Source organism: Oryx dammah, unplaced genomic scaffold (genome assembly GCF_014754425.2).
Source record: "Oryx dammah isolate SB20612 unplaced genomic scaffold, SCBI_Odam_1.1 HiC_scaffold_29, whole genome shotgun sequence".
NCBI classification, from domain to species: Eukaryota; Metazoa; Chordata; class Mammalia; order Artiodactyla; family Bovidae; genus Oryx; species Oryx dammah.
Genome location: NW_024070213.1, coordinates 100,023,553 through 100,043,889, shown reverse-complemented (window position 1 = coordinate 100,043,889; position 20,337 = coordinate 100,023,553).

Below are 20,337 nucleotides of genomic sequence, written 5' to 3'. Positions count from 1 at the left end.
ATTTCATAAAAAGTTGAAATTAAAGAGCTTTGAATATTTTCCTAAAAAACACCATACTCTTCAATTGTTTCTTGGTGTTACTAGCTAACTCAGAATCCTGGATTAAAATGAATATCAGTCTGTGGCTATTTATTTTTAATTTTTCTCTTTATTAAAGGAAGAAATTAATAAGTTTCTTGTCATCGAAGTAGACAAATATCAAGACGTGTGGATGGTGCATGAAGAGTAATCAAGTGACTCATAAAGAGAAGGTGAGCAATCTTCTCAAGCTTTAGGATATTCATGAAAATGATTTCACAATATAATAGTATGACAAATGTACACCAGTTAAGAGACTTGAAATACATCCCTTGTGAGAATGCACACATGCGTGAGAACACACACACACACACACACACAATAAATGAACAACAGGTGGTAGAAAGTACATTACATTGGAACTAAAAATATTTGGACTGTCATTGTGGATCTGCCTGTAATTTACTGTGTTTCTTGGGACAAGTCATTTAGCTCCTCTGAGCATCAGTGATCTTCAAATTGAAGCTACACCTCTGAGAGAAATTAATCTGTAAAATAGAACACAGGTAATAATCCTATGGAAAACAAAATGAGATCACATGTGAAATTTTACTTGAAATAATGAAATTCTGTGCTAGCATATACTGATTTAACTTAGGAAACATATTAATGTATTTAAAATATTTGCATGCTTACATATATATGATTTATATATTTTCATATAAAAGACACACTGGAAGACAAATTCTCTTTTAAACTCCACAGATGAAATACTGGTGCTAAGCAGAACTGAATCCCTGATACTCTAATTTTGATGAATTTATTCCATAGTTATAAAAAGATAAACTATTTATCAGCACTATTTGATCCCAGAGGTTTCTGCTTCAGTAGATATTGCTTAAACTATACTTGACATAGAAACACAAATATTAGAAGGAGAACATATTAACAAAGGTGGGAAATATAAAGTAAAACACAACTTTCCACAGAAATTTTCCATATATTGGAAACACAGTATATCTGGTGCAATTTTACTAAAACATAGCAGGTTTTCTAGGTATACTGAGAAGAAAGATTTTTCCTAATTCAAATCCAGTTAATGTACATTTAAATTTTTCTAATTCTTTTTAATTTTTCTTGAACACCACCACCAAACACATAAACTTAAATATATAAATCATCAGAGGAATTTTTTTCTGTAAAATTCTTATCCTAGAAAACATTATTTTTGTAATCTGTACTTGCTATTAGAACACGTTACATTTACACATAATTTTACCTCTCACATACCTCCAAAAATAATGATGATGATAATAATAATACCTAGAATCATCAATAGAATATTTAGCATGTTTTAGGCTGAGCACTAAATATTTAATGTGAATTGTCTTAGTTTTCACAGAGGCCATATAGTTAAGTCACTTGAGGACAGTGAATTTAACGTGGGTTACAGAATTTGAACAATTTCACACGGATGATAAATGGTAGAAACAGAATTTGAACCAGGGATTTTGATTTCAGAAGGTTTGCTCTTAACTTCTTTGCTCTTGTTTCTGGACAGATAAGTACATTGTATGGCAGACTTGAGGTCATTTTATACTGCAACTAAGTTCAGCAGTGATTCGGATATCAGGCTTACTTTCAGTGTAAACTTTGCAAAAACTCTGCATGTATAAATATTTCAGATCTGAGTTTAAACTTAAATTATAAATAATTTTATCACAATCCTTGAAAAATATTGTTCATATTTATTAAAAATATTGTTTTGGGCTCACAAAAAGGCAGTATATTTCAATAAGTAACAATTTTTGAATTAAGTATGTTTTCCATATATAACATGGATATTTTGATCAATTAACAAAATTAAGATGCTATATAATAAATATTGATGTAAATATAATTTACAATCCTGGTGGTATATTTATAACTTGAATACTCTAATTGAATAGAAATATTCCTTTGTATAAAATATCATTACCTATTCATGAATCTAATCCTAGTTCTTTCCTAACACATCCTACCAAAAATAATGTTCATGTTCTTTCCCTCCAGCTTTTAATGTTGTATTCAAGATAACTAAGTTAGACTCAATTTTCCCATCTCTTAACTCTTCGCCTGGAGAGTCTGTCCAATGCCAGTGGACATCAATATGTTACCATGTTATAGAGAGTCTGAATCACATAAAAATACTACATACTAGGTTGGTTGTGTTTTTTTTACCTACTAGTTCTGGAGCTTAAATAAACTTGAAAATCACTCATAATGCTATAGCACATTTCATTACTATCTTGCTGATAGATATTTTTTATTCTAGAGTTAATCTTGGTTTTATTGTTTATAAAAAGTTCATTATGAAAGGGTGTTTAATGGTTATTTGCTAACATTTTAAAATGGCATAGTGGTAATCAGGCCTCAAAGGACTGTGTCTACCTAAAGTTAGCTGAAAAACTCAGCAGCCTAATTAGCATCCCAAATCACCATCTAGCCATCTGTTATCTCTAGGCAAAACAGAAGAAATGTAAATATCCGGGAAATAAAGGCTTTGTATAAGTCCAGATTTTTATTTTTTAATTTTTTTTAAATATTTCCCTGTAGCATTTGTAGAGGCACTGCTGCTGCTGCTGATATAAAGTTTTCTGTTCTGATATCCTTCTAAAATTAAAAAGTGCATGTGAGGAGAGGTATCAGAATCATAACACATGCATATCACTTCAGTCTGTTTTTAAAGATCAAAAATAGGATGTAAAGTAGGTGGACAAACAGTATTTCACTCCCTAGAGCTACCCATCTGACATCTTGTGCTGACATAAACTCATCATAGAAATGACACATTTTTTAAAAATAGGTGACACAGCTTGTTACTAGATTTAAAAATACATAGCTCTTTCCTTACCAAGGGACACTATATATATTTTTCAATATATACAATTCAGTTTAAATCAAAACAATCTTTGTTTTGATACAAAACAAATGAATGCTGTTGTAATATTCTGGCTTTTTGAAAAATAAAAAAATAAAAAAAGCTTATTTTTAAAATCTAGCATTATTCTTTGTACTGCAGGGTTTCCATGACATCAAAAACAAACCTAAAGCTTCATTATGTCTATACTTATGAGACACAAGTAAGGGAGGGGCATATTAAAATAACATTTAATGACAAAAGGACAGTACAATTTAAACTTCTTTCAATCTTTCTATTTTTCTATCTCACTGAGGCAGATACATTGAGCAAAAAACCATTTATGAACATCCAATGATGTTCTCAAGAATGTATTTTGATTTTTATCTAGGAAATAAGGTAATTTCAACTATAATTATTTTCAGATACATCACAAATATAAAACAATCAGTTAATAGCTAAAATACCTCAAATAGTATACAGATGGTTGTCCAAGAAATTATATTGCAATGCCCTGTAAATCATGCTATTACATAAACATTTTTATGTAACTTGAAAGGGATCTTGTTTTTATAGATTCTATACCATTGATATGTGATAATAGATTAAAATAAGACTATGAAATAATGAGAATGTGGTATTTTATTCCAAATTTTAATATGGTATTGATATAATATTTTATTTTTTAGATTTCCACTTGCTCTCATTTTTATTATTATGGGGAAGTACTCTGCACTAGATATAGCATAATAATAAGCACTGAAATGCACTTTCTTTTTTTGGCTCTGGTATTCATTTAGCAATAGATTATTGAGTATCCATTATATATTAAACATCTTACAAAAAATAAGGCAATTTCAATTCCAATTTATAGACTATACATGATTAGTAAACAGTCCTAGTCCTATAGTTTACTATACAGCATGTGAGAGAGATTAATTAAATAACAACAAAATGAAAGGAAAAACACAAAACTAATAAATTTATGTAAATACACAAAGGAATCTAATCTACCCTAGGAAGAGGCTCAGACAAGATGCCTTTGAAAGCAACCCTTGACATGAAATCTGAAGGATGAGAAAGAAATTAAATGAGCAAAGAAAGAGGGAGAAAAACTCTACTGAGAATATGAACTTCACACGTAAATATTCCGTTCTGAGAATATGACAAACTGAAAGATCATGGGATGGGAAAAGTTAAGTTTACAACATGAAGTTTAGAAGGTGGACAAAGTGCAGTCCATGCAGGGTACTGGTCTCAGTCCTAAAATATTGGTTAAGTCACAGAATGGATTTAAGCCACAAGATTACATAGTACATTTGTGCTCAGTTGTGTCTGACACTTTGAGACCCTATGAGCTGTAGCCCGACAGGCTCCTGTCTGTGTGATTTCCCAGTCAAGAACACTGGAGTAGGTTAATGTTACATACATACATGTTTTCAAAGTGTGGAAGGGATACAATATGATGGTAATGAACGTGGTTCAGAAGTTACTTGCTAGTCTGTAAAGAGATTATAATTATTTAGAGTGAGTTGAGACCAGTGGATAACAAGCCAAGAGGATGGAGTTGAGAAGTTACTTGATAGTACTTAACAAACTGCCACTGTGTTATGATCTTTTTCAATTATATAATCTTATAGAGACTCTATTTCTGTATATGTAAGATCATGAATACTAATCATTCATTTAAATATAATGGATTGATAGGGTTGATCAGTGAAATATGACAGATGATCTCACAAGTCCATCTCCTTTCCTTCCAAACCCATTGAGTTACTGGAGTGCCTTTCTCCAGTTATTATTTCTCCATTTTCCAGGCAGATGGCCTACTTGCCCCTCTCTGTCTTATGGATAGTAGGCATGAACACGTGATTTGTATTTGTTAACAGTAAGACCAGGGAGACAAATCATAAAAATATTTGGATATGTAACAATTCAGGAAGAAAAGGATCCTATGCAAATCCAAAACCTAACAAGTTAAATTCCACTTAAAGAAAAATCTTTTTTTTTCCCATGAAGACAGTTTGTTCATTTTTCTCAGCAATACCAGGACTGAGTACATTTCAGTCAGAAAAGAACATTTCCTTTTCTGTACCCTACCTTCAAATGCTCTACAGTAAGTTCCCTATGTACAAATTCTGTACAGTAAGTCCCCTACATACAAACATTCAAGTTGCAAATTTTCAAAGATGTAAGCATGCATCTGTTTCCACCAAGGAATCAGAACCTGTGCCATCAACATCAGACATGAGTGAAATTGAAGCTTGCCCTCTGTCTTCTGTTGCTAAGGATTCTTCAGCTCTACCATCTCCCATCCCCTCTCCCACCTCCAGTCAGGAACTCTTCTTGCCCATTTACTCCATGCTCTCTCCTGTATGCCAGTTGCTGTAGTATACTACTGTACTTTTCAAAGTACTTAACTGTAAAATTAAACATTTTTATATTTGTTTTTAGTATTATTTGTGTAAAAAGCATTATAAACTCATTACAGTACCGAACTGTATAGCCCATTGTGTTAGCTGGGGATCTATCTAGGACTTAAAAACCAAATGGACTTAAAAACTTGCTCTTGCAGTGGAACTCATTCCTATGCAGCAAACTTACTGTATTCCCTTCTTATAGCAGAGGGAAATTTTACCTGTCTATCTAATCAGATTACAATCCTTCAAATGGATCATTTGCTGCTTTTAGGATTTAGGTTCACTAAGATTTATTTGATTAAGATTCAACTGATTTTAAGGCTGGAGAATAATCTTTTTTGTCCCATGGTCTGCTCTCCAGGCCTACAGGGCCAGCAGCAATATCTCCCAGTACTCTTCAGGGCAGCCCCTCTTTTAAAACTGCCTTCAAAGGCCTTGCCCTCTGAAATTGAGACTGAAGCAACCTTGCTCCCTGGGCCTGTAGTGGTAGTGACAGCTCTATACATCTCTAAATCACCTTCTGGGTCATTCTTTTCTTTTGTGAAGGATGAAGTATATTAGCAACCTGCCTTCATTTTGTCCCTTTCTGTTTCCTCTGTTCCCACCTAACAGTGTTTCTGCTGGTATAATCCCATCTCTACCCCTGGCTTCTGCTGACACAGCTGAGTAAATTTCCAATTCACATCCATACAGATCTCCTTATCAAATGGTTGTTCTGTCACCCTCTTAATGCTTTCATAACACACTTTCTCAATTTTTTATAACTGTGATACTTTAAGAAATTTTCAAATCTTTATGTTCTTGTTCTTTTTGACACAGAATTCCTTCAATTTATTTTTCTCTTGTTACTTTTTTCTGCAAGTTGTAAGGACAAACCAAGTTGCTCTTATAGCATTTTGCTTAGAAATAGTCTTAGCTAAATATCCAATCTCCTGTTTTGCAAATTTTACCTTCTATACAATAGTAGAACAGAATCACCCAAGTTCATAGCCACTTTATATCAAGGATCACCTTTCCTCCAGTTTTCAATAACCTATTACTCATTTCCAACTGAAACCTCACCCAAAAAAAAGGTCTTTAATGTTCATATTTCTTCATGACGATATATATTCTCTAAAACTATAGAGGCTTTCTCTATGACTCTCTTCTTTTTTCCCTAAGCCCTCAACAGAATTGTCTTTGATGTCCATATTTCTATGAACAGTCCCTTCAAGGTAATCTAGGCTTTTTTATACAGACACCTCAAAAGTCTTCTATTCTCAACCCATTGGCCTGTTCAAAGTCACCTCCACTTTTTAAAGTATTTGTTAAAGTATAAATAAATATCTTAAATTAGGTGGGTAAGCACACAGAAATTTATTTTTTCACAGTTTTAGAAGATGGAAGTCTGAGATCAAGGTGCTGGCCTATTCAGTGTCTGAAGAGAGCTCTCTTCCTGGCTTATAGATGGCTACCTTCTTGTGATGCCTCATGTATCCTTTCCTCAGAATATGCATAGGGAAACAGGGAGAAAGCTTCTCTCTCTCTCTCTCTCTATATATATATATATATATATATATATATATACACACACACACACACACACACAAACACGCATGCACATATTCATGAATCCTATTGGATTAGGGTCCCACATTTATGGCCTCTATTAACCTTAGTCATCCTCCTTAGAGGATTCATCTTCACATACAGGCACACAGAAGGTTAAAGGATTCAATACATGACACTTGGGGAGGAGCCAAGCTCACAGTCTGTAAAACCAAGGTTACTTCTATCCTCTGACTATTGTGAATAGTGCTCCTATGATCATGGGTATGCAAACACCTGTTTGAGTCACTGCTATCATTTCTTTTGGATATGCATAGAATTTCTGAGGAGAAAGCAATGGCACCCCACTCCAGTACCCCTGCCTGGAAAATCCCATGGACGGAGGAGCCTGGTAGGCTGCGGTTCATGGGGTCGTTAAGAGTTGGACACTACTGAAGGGCTTCACTTTCACTTTTCACTTTCATGCATTGGAGAAGGAGATGGCAACCCACTCCATGTTCTTGCCTGAAGAATCCCAGGGACAGGGGAGCCTGGTGGGCTGCCATCTATGGGGTCACAGAGTTGGACACAATTGAAGTGACTTAGCAGCAGCAGCAGAATTTCTAAATCCTGTGGAAACATTCAGTACTACTTTTCAACAAATGTTTAAGTACTTTCTATTCCACAGGCATTGTGCTGTGTACTGAAAACAAATGACTTCCTTTAAAGCTTGTGAGGTCAAAGCCATCCTCTTAAAAAAGAATAACCATGTATTTTAGTTTCTTGGATATAAAGTGTCCAAGTTCAAAGTAATAACACATTTCACTCCCAATAGTGTCCCTCCTTGATTGACAGACTTCATAGCCACATTACCTAAAGCCAATTCCCAAAGTCAGGTCTTCAAAATAAATCCACTAATCCATTTGCTTACAACTTTTTTTAATCAATAAATATTCCTGCCCCAGAGTGGTGTTTTATACTCTTAAATAATCTTACTGTTTAATCCTCTTTAGAATTCCAAGGATTTTTCCTGCTAACTAAAGATCCTTACTGCTAAAATTTAAGTGAACAGTAAGTTACAACCTGTGAGTCTAAGGAAAGTCAAAAAGTCAGAAAAAGGACAATGACTCCCATGTGATTAAGGAAACTGCAACTGTACCATTTCCTCTTATCCGTCAGTCCCTTTATTTTTGTTTTACTTTACTATGATAAGAAGAATGGGTCAAAACATGAGTCTGGTAGTATAACATCATCCTTTCATATTAGCAGTTTTGAAAAAGAATGAGAACTTCGCTTTACTCCTACAACAAAATAAATTACAAATGTAGCAACAACTTTACCCAAAAATGAAAGAAATAACATTAATGTTACAAGTTTGGTGGGGAAATACCTTCCTAAATTCAGAAGCAATTGAAGAAAAACTGCTAAAAATGAACATACATGGCAACATAAAATTAATTAAGGAATAAAATAGTATTCATTTATGATATAAGCAGTTATTAGATGGATTCTGTTTAGCCCTGCCTAATTGGATTTCCTTATCTGAACGGACAGGATCAAGAGAGAAGTGTCATTTGAAAGACAAATATATAGCCATAAGAATTTGTTACTTTGCATAGTGTTTGCGGCTATGGATGGACCCAGAGATTATCATATTAAGCATAGTAAGTCAGACAGAAAAAGACAGTATCATATGATATCACTTATATGTGGAATCTTTTTAAAAAAGTAATACAATGAATGTATTTAAAAAGTAGAAATAGACTCACAGAGATAGAAAACTAATTTATGGTTACCAAAGGAGAAAGGGTGGATGGAGGAATAAATTAGGAATTTGGGGTTAGCAGATAAACTACTATATATAAAATTAAACATTTTCACTATATCAGTGCTCTGGAAAACCCAGAGGGATTGGGTGGGGAGGGAAATGGGAGGGGCGTTCAGGATGAGGAGGACATTATACCTGCAGCCGATTCATGTTGATGTATGGCAAAAATCATCACAATTGTGTAAAATAATTATCTTCCAATTAAGTGAAATAGGTTAATTTAAAAAATAAACAGCAAGGACCTACTGTATAGCACAGGAAACCATATTAAATAATATATACTAACCTATAAGGGAAATAGGTTAAAACTGAAAACAATACAAGAGTTCTTCAAGTTCAGAATGAACAAACAAATCCTGGTGTATTCATGCAGTGGAATGTGCATGCATGCTTGCCGAGTTGCTTCAGCCATGTCCAACCCTGTGAGACCCTATGGACTGCAGCCCTATGGGATTCTCCAGGCAAGAGTACTGTAGTGAGTTGCCATGCCCTCCTCACAGTGGAATAGTGTATACCAAAGACATAAATAAGCTACAGTTATCACTGTGCATATCACTGTGTTTGAAACTCAAAAAACATACCATTGAGGGAAATGAGCCTCTATTCATGCAATATTGTACCATTATATGGAATTCATAGAGATGAATATTAATATACTTATATACTGAAGATATAATAAGCAAAACTAAATAAATATTCAACACAGAACTCAGTGATTTATACTGGGTAGTAGAAGAAGAGGCAAACAGAATATTTCTAAAATATAGACAAGTTTCAGCTTTACAATCTGAATAGTGCACCATTGCGTTTGTTTCTTTTGATTAAATATGTAATGTTATTGCTTTTAATATTATTAAATTAGTAATAGTATCATTATAATTAAACTATGCATACAGAGACTAAAAGAACATTTTAGGATCCCCCCTGACTGAACAACAACTGACTTTTTGATTTAGTATCAGCAAACTGTAAGCTTTATTTCCTCTCTATATCCTGGCCCATCGTCTCTCGTTTTCTGATAAAGCCCCCCTACATCCACATAGAAATATTAAATACCTAATATTCCCTGATAGCTTCCCTGATAGCTCAGTCGGTAAAGAATCTGCCTGAAATGCAAGATACCCCAGTTTGATTTTTGGGTTGGGAAGATCTGCTGGAGAAGGGATAGGCTACCCACTCCAGTATTCTTGGGCTTCTCTTGTGGCTCAGCTGATAAAGAATCCGCCTGCAATGCAGAAGACCTGGGTTCAATCCCTGGGTTGGGAAGGGAAAGGCTACCAACTCCAATACTCTGACCTGAAGAATTCCATGGACTGTTCAGTCACAAAGAGTTGGACATGACTGAAAAACTTTCGCTATTCACTATACATCCACATAAACACATATAAGCTTTTATGCTCTGTTGCTGTTTCTTTTACATTTGGTGCCAAATGTGAAATTTTTCAATTCCTTCAGCAGCAAGATTTTCCTCCAGAAATGACTACATATTTTGCTGGCTCTCTTTCCTGACTTCTTCCCAACCTTTGCCCCTGGTCGTGGGACATCCCATTCTTGTGAATCAAAATAATTTGTTCACTGATTATCCTAAAGGATGCCTGTCATGTTTTGACATCTGAACCTCACTTTAAGAGGAACTTTTTTCCATATCACAGGGATGTTCTTATAACATCCAAATATTAATATGATTTTTGCACTCTTTTCTATGATGTAGTTTTGATGTCAAATATATCTTTTATTTGGGGCTCTTCCCAGGTGGTGGGAAAGAACCCACCTGGCAAGGCAAGAGACGTAAGAGATGTGGGTTCGGTACCTGGGTGGGGAGGATCCCCTGGAGGATGGAATGGCAACCCACTCCAGTGTTCTTGCCTGGAGAACCCCATGGACAGAGGAGCCTGGTGGGTTACAGTCCATGGGGTCGCAAAGAGTTGGACACGACTGACATGACTTATCATGCATGCATAGCTTTTATTAAGGTTAATTTTTTCAGTGCCATTCAATTTACAGAGTCATTATTTGTTGCAAAGTTTTTTGTCAAATTTTTCCTCTTAATAAGTTTCTTATAACCAAAAAAGACCAAAAAAGACCAAAAAAGTCTTTAGACCAAAAGTCTTAAGACCAAAAAAGTCTTTAACATGATATCTAATCTCAATACAAATGTTCCAGCTTGGGGCAATAAGATCCAAAGTAGCTCACTTCTTCCTCAAAAATAGATTTCTCTTTTTCTGCCTTCACACAGTGGCATAAATGATTTATAATAGCTTAACATTCTCTATTTAATTGCATTTTAACTCAATGGGCGTGAGTCTGAGTGAACTCCAGGAGTTGGTGATGGACAGGGAGGCTTGGCGTGCTGTGATTCATGGGGTCGCAAAGAGTCGGACCCGCCTGAGCGACTGAACTGAACTGAACATTCTCTATTTAATTGCATTTTAACTTGGAAGCAAATATAAGACAAAAAGATGAAACTCTAATGATTACTAGTCATCAGGTGTCATCGGCTGAAAGCGTAGGTTGACATGGGAAACTTGCTGGCACTCTTGAAGTCACATCACTGTCTTCTACACTATACATTGAGTGGTATATGGTAATGCCAAGATCAAGATGGCTGTGTAAAGCAAAATATACCAATATTTCTATTGATTGGATGTGTTGCTTTCATTTTAATACTTATTTATAAATGTTTATCCTAGTTAGATTTAGAAATCTTACCTATGAGTAAATGAAACCTAGTAAATAAATCTTGCTGTTGTTGTTAAGCTGTATCCGACTCTTTTGCGACCCCATGGATTGTAGCTGGCCAGGCTCCTCTGTCCATGGGGTTTCCCAGGCAAGAATATTGGAGTGGGTTGCCATTTCCTTCTCCAAAATAAATCTTACCTATGAGTAAATAAAGCTTAAGGTCATCTAGTCACATTGGTAAATCCACACCTAAAGCCAAGGCCTGGACCATAAAATCAATGTACATTTCACTACAACATATTTCTATTTTTTCTAAAATCCCACAAGACCCACATAACAAAACTTTTCAAAACACAGTCAACATTATTTTACCTTATGTAGGTGATTTGTAATTAACATGTTCAGCATTTTAGAGAACAAACAAAATGCTAATGGTGATTTCTTCAGATAACAGACCAGAAATGAAAGTGATTGGAGTAAGTTCTTGCTCTAAGAGTTTTTGCTTAACAAACCTAAAAGTCTATTATTTCTAAATATCCAAATTCTTTGAAGGATACTTAAAAATCTTAACATTTATAGAGTTGAAAATAATTATAGTTGTATAAATAAAAACTTTTCTCATGCTTTAGTTAATTTTAATAAATATAATTCATAATAAGTGCAATACAGCATGAGATTCTAATAATTCAGAGTCATGCTCTCTTGCCTACAAACATTAAAAGACCATGAAGAAGTGGTGGGGGGCACTTATTAACATTGAACAGAAGACTGAGAATATGAATCTGTATGTATTGGTATTGCATGTTAAAAGCTGTGTCAGTCAATCGTGTTTTCTATATATAAGTATGAAAGAAAATTGTAACATTTGAATTATGCTTTTCATACTAGAAAAAAAGAAAAATCCAAGTTTAGGGTAAAAATAACTGCATTTAAATCCTAATCATGTTGCTTACTTCCCTCGTAACTCAGTTGGTAAATAATCTGCCTGCAATGCAGGACACCTGGGTTCGATTCCTGGGTTGGGAAGATCCACTGGAGAAGGGATAGGCTACCCACTCCGGTATTCTTGGGTTTCCCTTGAGGCTCAACTGGTAAAGAATCCGCCCACAATGCGGGAAACCTGGGTTCAATCCCTGGGTTGGGAAGATACCCTGGAGGAGGGAAAGGATTCTGTGCTAGAGAATTCCATGGACTGTGTAGTCCATGGGGTCACAAAGAGTCAAACACAACTAGGCGAGTTTCACTTCATGTTGCTTAATATTCCTTAACTTTCTGAGCCCACAGTTTCATTAACAATAATTTAATTTTATCTGCCTTAGCTATTGTCATAGTGCTGTATTACTGACTGAATAGTTGGTATGCCTCTGTAATTTGTTAGGTAAAAACACAATATGAATATAATTGTTATCTATTGTGTTCTCTGAAATAAAGTATTCAAACTTAGAAGAAAAATCCAGTTATATTTGAAACCTACAGAAACAAACTCCAAAATAGTTCATGGAAGGAAAGGAAAAATAATCAGAGAAATAATGAAATACTTATTTCATTATTATAAAATAATAGTGCAACTTTTAAGTGGCTAATTTCATTTCAAAGCTTGTGAGATTCCATTTAACTGTCCAGTTCAGTTCAGTCGCTCAGTCCTATCCGACTCTTTGTGACCCCATGAACTGCAGCACACCAGGCTTCCCTGTCCATCACCAACTCCAACTCAACTATAATTTGACTGTAGATAGAGGCAAAATCATAGCTTCTGATGGAAATATTTCAACATTAGAAAAACTGAAAATTGCTAGGCCAGTAATTCAGACTGAATTTTAAAAAATCAAAATAAGTCAGTATCAATAAAATAAAGGCATTGACTAAGTCCCAAGGGCTTCCCTAATAGCTCACTTGGTAAAGAATCTGCCTACAATGCAGGAGACCTCGATTCGATCCCTGGGTCGGGCAGATTCGCTGGAGAGGGTATAGGCTACCCACTCCAGTAATCTTGGACTTCCCCTGTGGCTCAGTTGGTAATGAATTTTCCTGCAATGAGGGAGACCTGGGTTCAATCCCTGGGTTGGGAAGATCCCCTGAAGAAGGGAAAGACTACCCACTCCAGTATTCTGGCCTGGAGAATTCCCTGGGCTGTCAGCCCATGAGGTCAAAAAGAGTCAGAGGCAACTGAGCGACTTTCACTTTCAATAAGTTCCCAGGGACTGCACTCTGCCAGGCTCCTCTATCTGTGGAATTCTCTAGCCAAGAACACTGGAGTGGGTTGCATTTTCTCCTCCAAGGGATCTTTCTAACCCAGGGATTGAACCTGCATCTCTTATGCTTCCTGCATTGGCAGGTGGGTTCTTTACAACTAGTATGTAGAAATGATATTACACATCACTATATTATCTCTATTTATCTCTGTATACACAATCATAAAATATGTATATGCATGATATGTGTAAGTATATATAGAAAATACTTAATTTAAATAAATTTGTTTGAGCTTGTTTGCATAGACATCTATGTGTGTGCTCAGTCACTCAGTAGTATCCAATTCTTGCAACCCCATGACTGGAACCCTCCAGTCTCCTCTGTAGATGGTATTTCCCAGGCAAGAATAAAGAGTGGTTTGCATTTTCTCCTCTGGGGAATCCTCCTAACCCAGGTATCGAATCTGTGCCTCCTGCACTGGCAAGTATATGCTTTACCACTGAGCCACAGAGAACTGCAACTACTTCTGAAAATACACATTCTTTTTATGCACATATTTCGTTCTTATAAAAATTGAAATGAATCACATCTCAACTCATTTCAAATAACTGATGAAAAATAACATTATAGAACATGAATTTTATAATTTAAAACAAATATTTAAATAATCAGTGAGTAAAAATGAAAAATTATAAAGCCAAGTAAGAAAGACACTTGAACAACAGTCACTGTACTATGAGTCAAACTTGTACAATGTGGCTGACATACAGGAAAAATGTGATTTTAATTGTATATATATTCAGTTCACTTCAGTTGCTCAGTTGTGTCCGACACTTTGAGACCCCATGGACTGCAGCACGCCAGGCCTCCCTGTCCATCACCAACTCCCAGAGTCTACTCAAACTCATGTTCATTGAGTCAGTGATGCCATCCAACAGTCTCATCCTCTGTTGTCCCCTTCTCCTCCTGCCTTCAATCTTTTCCAACATCAGGGTCTTTTCCAATTAGTCAGTTCTTCACAGCAGTATTGGAGTATCAGCCAATAGTATTGGAGTCTCAGCTTCAGCATCAGTCCTTCTATTGAACACCCAGGACTGATCCTTTAGGATGAACTGGTTGGATCTCCTTGCAGTCCAAGGGACTCTCAAGAATCTTCTCCAACACCACAGTTCAAAAGCATCAATTCTTTGGTGCTCAGCCTTCTTTATGGTCCAACTCTCACATCCATATATAACTACTGGAAAAACCTAGCCTTGACTAGATGGTATATATATTCAAGTAGCTGCAAACCTGAAATTAGCTAGACTCCCAAAATTAAAAGTTTCTTTAGGATGAGGAATGTGACAAGAATACCCCCAAATAAGTAATTCTTTTTTACAATGAAGTACAAGATGTTTACATCCCAAGAAAGCAGAAATGTAAACTATTTTGAAAATTATATATGTTTTAGGCTATAATGGAATAACAGGAATAAACTTGCTTGTCCACACTAGAAACTAGAAAGGAGACAAAATATTTGAAACAATAATTTTCAGACACTGAACATGACAGTGCTTGTGGTCTTTGAGAGAAGGGAAATCAATGAAGTGAGCCTTGGAAGTGTCCACAATCGCTGTCTCGAAAATAAATTCCAGCACAAAGTGCAGGGATAAAGAAACACCCAAAGCAAATATTAGGTGTTTTCTTTTCAAAATTATGGACTAGGTCATCATCACAGCTGCTCCTCTATATTGATAAGTAGACCTGAGGATACAACTTTTAAAATCTTTAAGATTTGCAAAAGAATAAATAAAATGCAAAAAATGAAACATAAATACATAAAAAGGAATAGAACAAGAGAAGAAAATCATAGCAAAACAATATAATCTCTTAAACCAGTTGTGACTCGTTAGAAATGATTTAAAAAATAAAAATATCTCATTAACCATATGTATCTAGTAATAATTCTAACAAAATTTATGTAAGACTTTTATATAAAAATTAGTTAAACTTTATTGAAGGACATTAAAAACCAATTAAATAAAATGATGCATTATTAATGGCCATGATGACTCAATAGAATAATCAATTTTTAACCCATTCTCAACCAATCAATTCCAAGATGATATTAACATTTATAAGAAAGAAAATTTATTTAAAAAATAAAGATCTAAAGAGAAGCAAAGTAAGTTTTCAGTAAAAAGACAATAAAGGAAAATCAAGATTTAATATCTGTAATAATTAAAATAGTGTGGCATTTGTTGTGGAAAAATATGTAAATTTTGCAGTGGAAAAAATGTAAAAAAAAAAAGCATTCGAATTTTCAAACTAGACCTATGCATATACGGAACATGCCACATAATAGCATGAGCATTTTATATCATTAGGGAATCATGAGTTATTTTTTTAAACTATTCTTGGACAATTGAGCACCCTCTTGGAATAAAAACACAGACACACAAAATAAAACCACTGCTTCTTACTACACACACACACACACACACACACACACTTACTTACACTCATATATAATTATGCATATTTTGAATAAAGATTAAAGGTAAGACATGAAAAAATATTGAAGAAAATATCTTCAGGCTACTAGCATAACACATTTCAAAATTTGGAAAGTGTTACAAAAGAATAAATTTAACAGCAATTAAAATATATAGGCTATGATATGGTTAAAAAAATTATCAAAGTATAAAAGTAAACCTATATATTGAGGGTAGGAGGAGAAGGGCATGAGAGAGGAGATAGTTGGAGAGCATCACCGACTCAATGGACATGAGTTTGAACAAACTCTTGGAGAGAGTGAAGGACAGGGAAGCCAGGCATGCTGCAGTCCATGGGGTGGCAAAAAGTTGTACATGATTTAGCGACTGAACAACAAATGTGATAGTATGTGCATCACAGTGGATTAGCATTTAAATTAGAAAGAAAAACAGCAGAAAATAAATAATTCAAAACATACGAATGGTTAATTTATAGAAAAGCAAAGCTGACTGGCAATAAGCAGAACATTTGTTCAATTACATTACTATTGAGGAGAATGTAAGTTAAAACACTACAATTTTATTCCAAACCTATCAGATTGGCAGCAATCAAAAGTTACACGAACATTAAGTGTGTAGGCAATGCTGAATGAGATCTAAAACTAAAAAGCATTTTGGCAATATTTGAGATAGGTGATGATGCATGTCGTATAAGTCAGTCACACCACTTCTCAGTACATGTTTTGGTAAAAAGCTGAGACATGCAAAAGAACGGTCATTAAACCATCATTTAAGGTGGTGCTGCGTTGCGCTGTATTGTGCTGAGTTGCTCAGTCGAGTCTGACTTTTTGGGATGCCATGGACTGCAGCACGCCAGGCCTCCCTGTCCATCACCAACTCCACACACACAAAGACACACGAATTTGTGATTAAATGTCTAAATAATCCAAAGAAAGAAGATAACCCTCATTTCTCTTCTAGAAAAGCATATTGAAAAAAAAGTACACCATCAATTAAAATATTTCCTTAATTTTGTTTGTTTTGTAAGCAGAGAAACATTTAATATATACCCTTTTTTCCAGTCTTGTGAATTTAAAGGAACCTAGAATATATTATGACTGTATTATGTATTCCATTGTTTCCTTTAGACTTATTTTTACTAAATTCATTCTTCGGTTGATTGATTCTTATATATATCTCTCTAGTGTAGAATCAAATGAATTGAGGCTCTGGGTTATTTCACATAATATAGTTATCATTTCTCAAACATAATCAAGATAAAAGATAACTAATTGCTTATATACTGTTATATTTTAAATGTCATAGTATACTAGAAAATATTCAGTATCTTTACCTATAAATATCACTATTTTCTTGAAAGAAAGAGAAAATACTTCCACAAACATCATCGTTCTAACTAACTTCAATTTGAAAAGCTTTGGTACTGTTAGGTCATTCTTAACTTATGATAATAAAAATAGTATAATAGCTCAAATAGCATTTCATATCTTTCCAAGTAATCTTATTTAACTATCTTATTAAATCCCCAACTAACCTACTGAGATAGATCAATAGGAAAGTTAGAAAGAAAAAGGGGAATGCTCTGAATGGCTCTTCTAGAGCCTTCTTCAGAGATGAAGCTAACTTTAAGTAAATGCACTGGCAGGTTCCCTGCCTTCCAAATGGCTTTCAAGAGACTGTGATGGATTTGTAATAGAGATGGCTAGAGTGTTGGAGTTTCTCTCCAGGGTTCTATTTCTCACTGTGATGATTGCTGGATAATTTTTGCTCCTCAGTGGGCCCACAGTAGTCAATGTTGGTCTAGATCCAAGTCAGTATGTGCTTAGGATACTAGAGAGAGACATGAAGTTTTTCATACTTGGCATTTCACCATCTGCTCTCATGCTTCTTGGCTTGGTTTATCCATAATGACAAACTTTCCTGTAAAAAATCGCAGGTGTTGCCAATGACTTCCTTGATCTGCTTCTTAATCTCGGAATAATTTCTAGGGACTAGTTCCTGAACATAGTTCATGCTATTCATATTGCAAAAGAACAGTACTATTTTCATTTTCCCATCACCTATAATATTTTTATTAAGTACTTCTTAAATGAATCTTTTGCTTAATGGTTGTACAAAGAGCAATCATTCTGAAGTTCTCATGCTGGAAAGCATCCAGATGAAACTGAATATCAATCTAATACCAAAATTCTTTCAAATTGTATGGCTCTATCTCCAGAATATGTGACTGAATTAAAATTTTAACACTTTGTTGATCTACTCTTTCAAATGCATTTATTCACTTATTCCCAAGTATATATTGAGTGTTTCTATATACTAGGAAGATGCCCTGGAAAAGAGAATGGCTACCTACTCCAATATTAATGCCAGGAGTATCCCATGGACAGAGGAGCCTGGCAGGCTACAAGTCCATGGGGTCACAAAGAGTCTGACACAACTGAGCAACTAACAGTTTTTCATATACTAGGCACTCATGCTACATCAATATATTGAATATAATTTATTAATTGTACTATAAAAATAGTAGTATCCAGATAGTCTGCAGTGATTATTAAAGAATACAGTGCTTGTCAGGATCTTGAACTTTCTTTTATACAACTCTAAAATTCTTTGACTTCCTTTATGAAATAACAAAAATAAAGAATTCTTGAAGGAATTTTCTGATGCTTTTCATTCAGATGGAACAACATCCTGCATCTTGGAATCAGCAGTCATTCACTCTGTTCACATTAGCATATACAAGCAGGATTTTACCTTTCATTAAAGTTGCATTGATGTTTCTTCATTCTACATAAATTTAATCTTAAGTTTTGAGTTCATTTTGTTGACATTATGTGATAAACAAGAATGGATTTGGAAAATATCAGGCAAAAGTTTGAAAGGGTGGCATAGAACAAATTGCATTTTAAAAGTGGAATTTATCAGTTGCTTCATTTGCTATTATTTTCTCCCATTCTGAAGGCTATCTTTTCACCTTGCTTATAGTTTCCTTTGTTGTGCAGAAGCTTTTAATTTTAATTAGATCCCATTTGTTTATTTTTGCTTTTATTTCCAGTATTCTGGGAGGTGGATCATAGAGGATCCTGCTGTGATTTATGTCGGAGAGTGTTTTGCCTATGTTCTCCTCTAGGAGTTTTATAATTTCTGGTCTTACATTTAGATCTTTAATCCATTTTGAGTTCATTTTTGTGAATGGTGTTAGAAAGTGTTCTAGTTTCATTCTTTTACAAGTGGTTGACCAGTTTTCTCAGCACCACTTGTTAAAGAGATTGTCTTTAATCCATTGTATATTCTTACCTCCTTTGTCAAAGATAATGTGTCCATAGGTGTGTGGATTTATCTCTGGGCTTTCTATTTTGTTCCATTTATCTATATTTCTGTCTTTGTGCCAGTACCATACTGTCTTGATGACTGTGGCTTTGTAGTAGAGCCTGAAGTCAGGCAGGCTGATTCCTCCAGTTCCATTCTTCTTTCTCAAGATTGCTTTGGCTATTTGAGGTTTTTTGTATTTCCATACAAATCGTGAAATTATTTGTTCTAGCTCTGTGAAAAATACCGCTGGTAGCTTGATAGGGATTGCATTGAATCTGTAGATTGCTTTGGGTAGTATATTCATTTTCACTATACTGATTCTTCTGATCCATGAACATGGTATGTTTCTCCATCTATTAGTATCCTCTTTGATTTTTTTATCAGTGTTTTATAGTTTTATATATATAGGTCTTTAGTTTCTTTAGGTAACAAACACATGAAAAGATGCTCAACATAACTCATTATCAGAGAAATGCAAATCAAGACCACAATGAGGTACCATTTCACACCAGTCAGAATGGCTGTTATTCAAAAGTCTACAAGCTATAAATGCTGGAGAGGGTGTGGAGAAAAGGGAACCCTCTTACACTGTTGGTGGGAATGCAAACTAGTACAGCCACTATGGAGAACAGTGTGGAGATTCTTTAAAAAACTGCAAATAGAACTGCCTTATGACTCAGCAATCCCACTGCTGGGTGTACACACCAAGGAAACCAGAATTGAAAGAGACACGTGTACCCTAATGTTCATTGCAGCACTGTTTATAATATCCAGGACATGGAGGCAACCTAGATGTCCATCAGCAGATGAATGGATAAGAAAGCTGTGGTACATATACACAATGGAGTATTACTCAGCCTTTAAAAAGAATACATTTGGATCAGTTCTAATGAGGTGGATGAAACTGGAGCCGATTATACAGAGTGAAGTAAGCCAGAAAGAACAACACCAATACAGTATACTAAC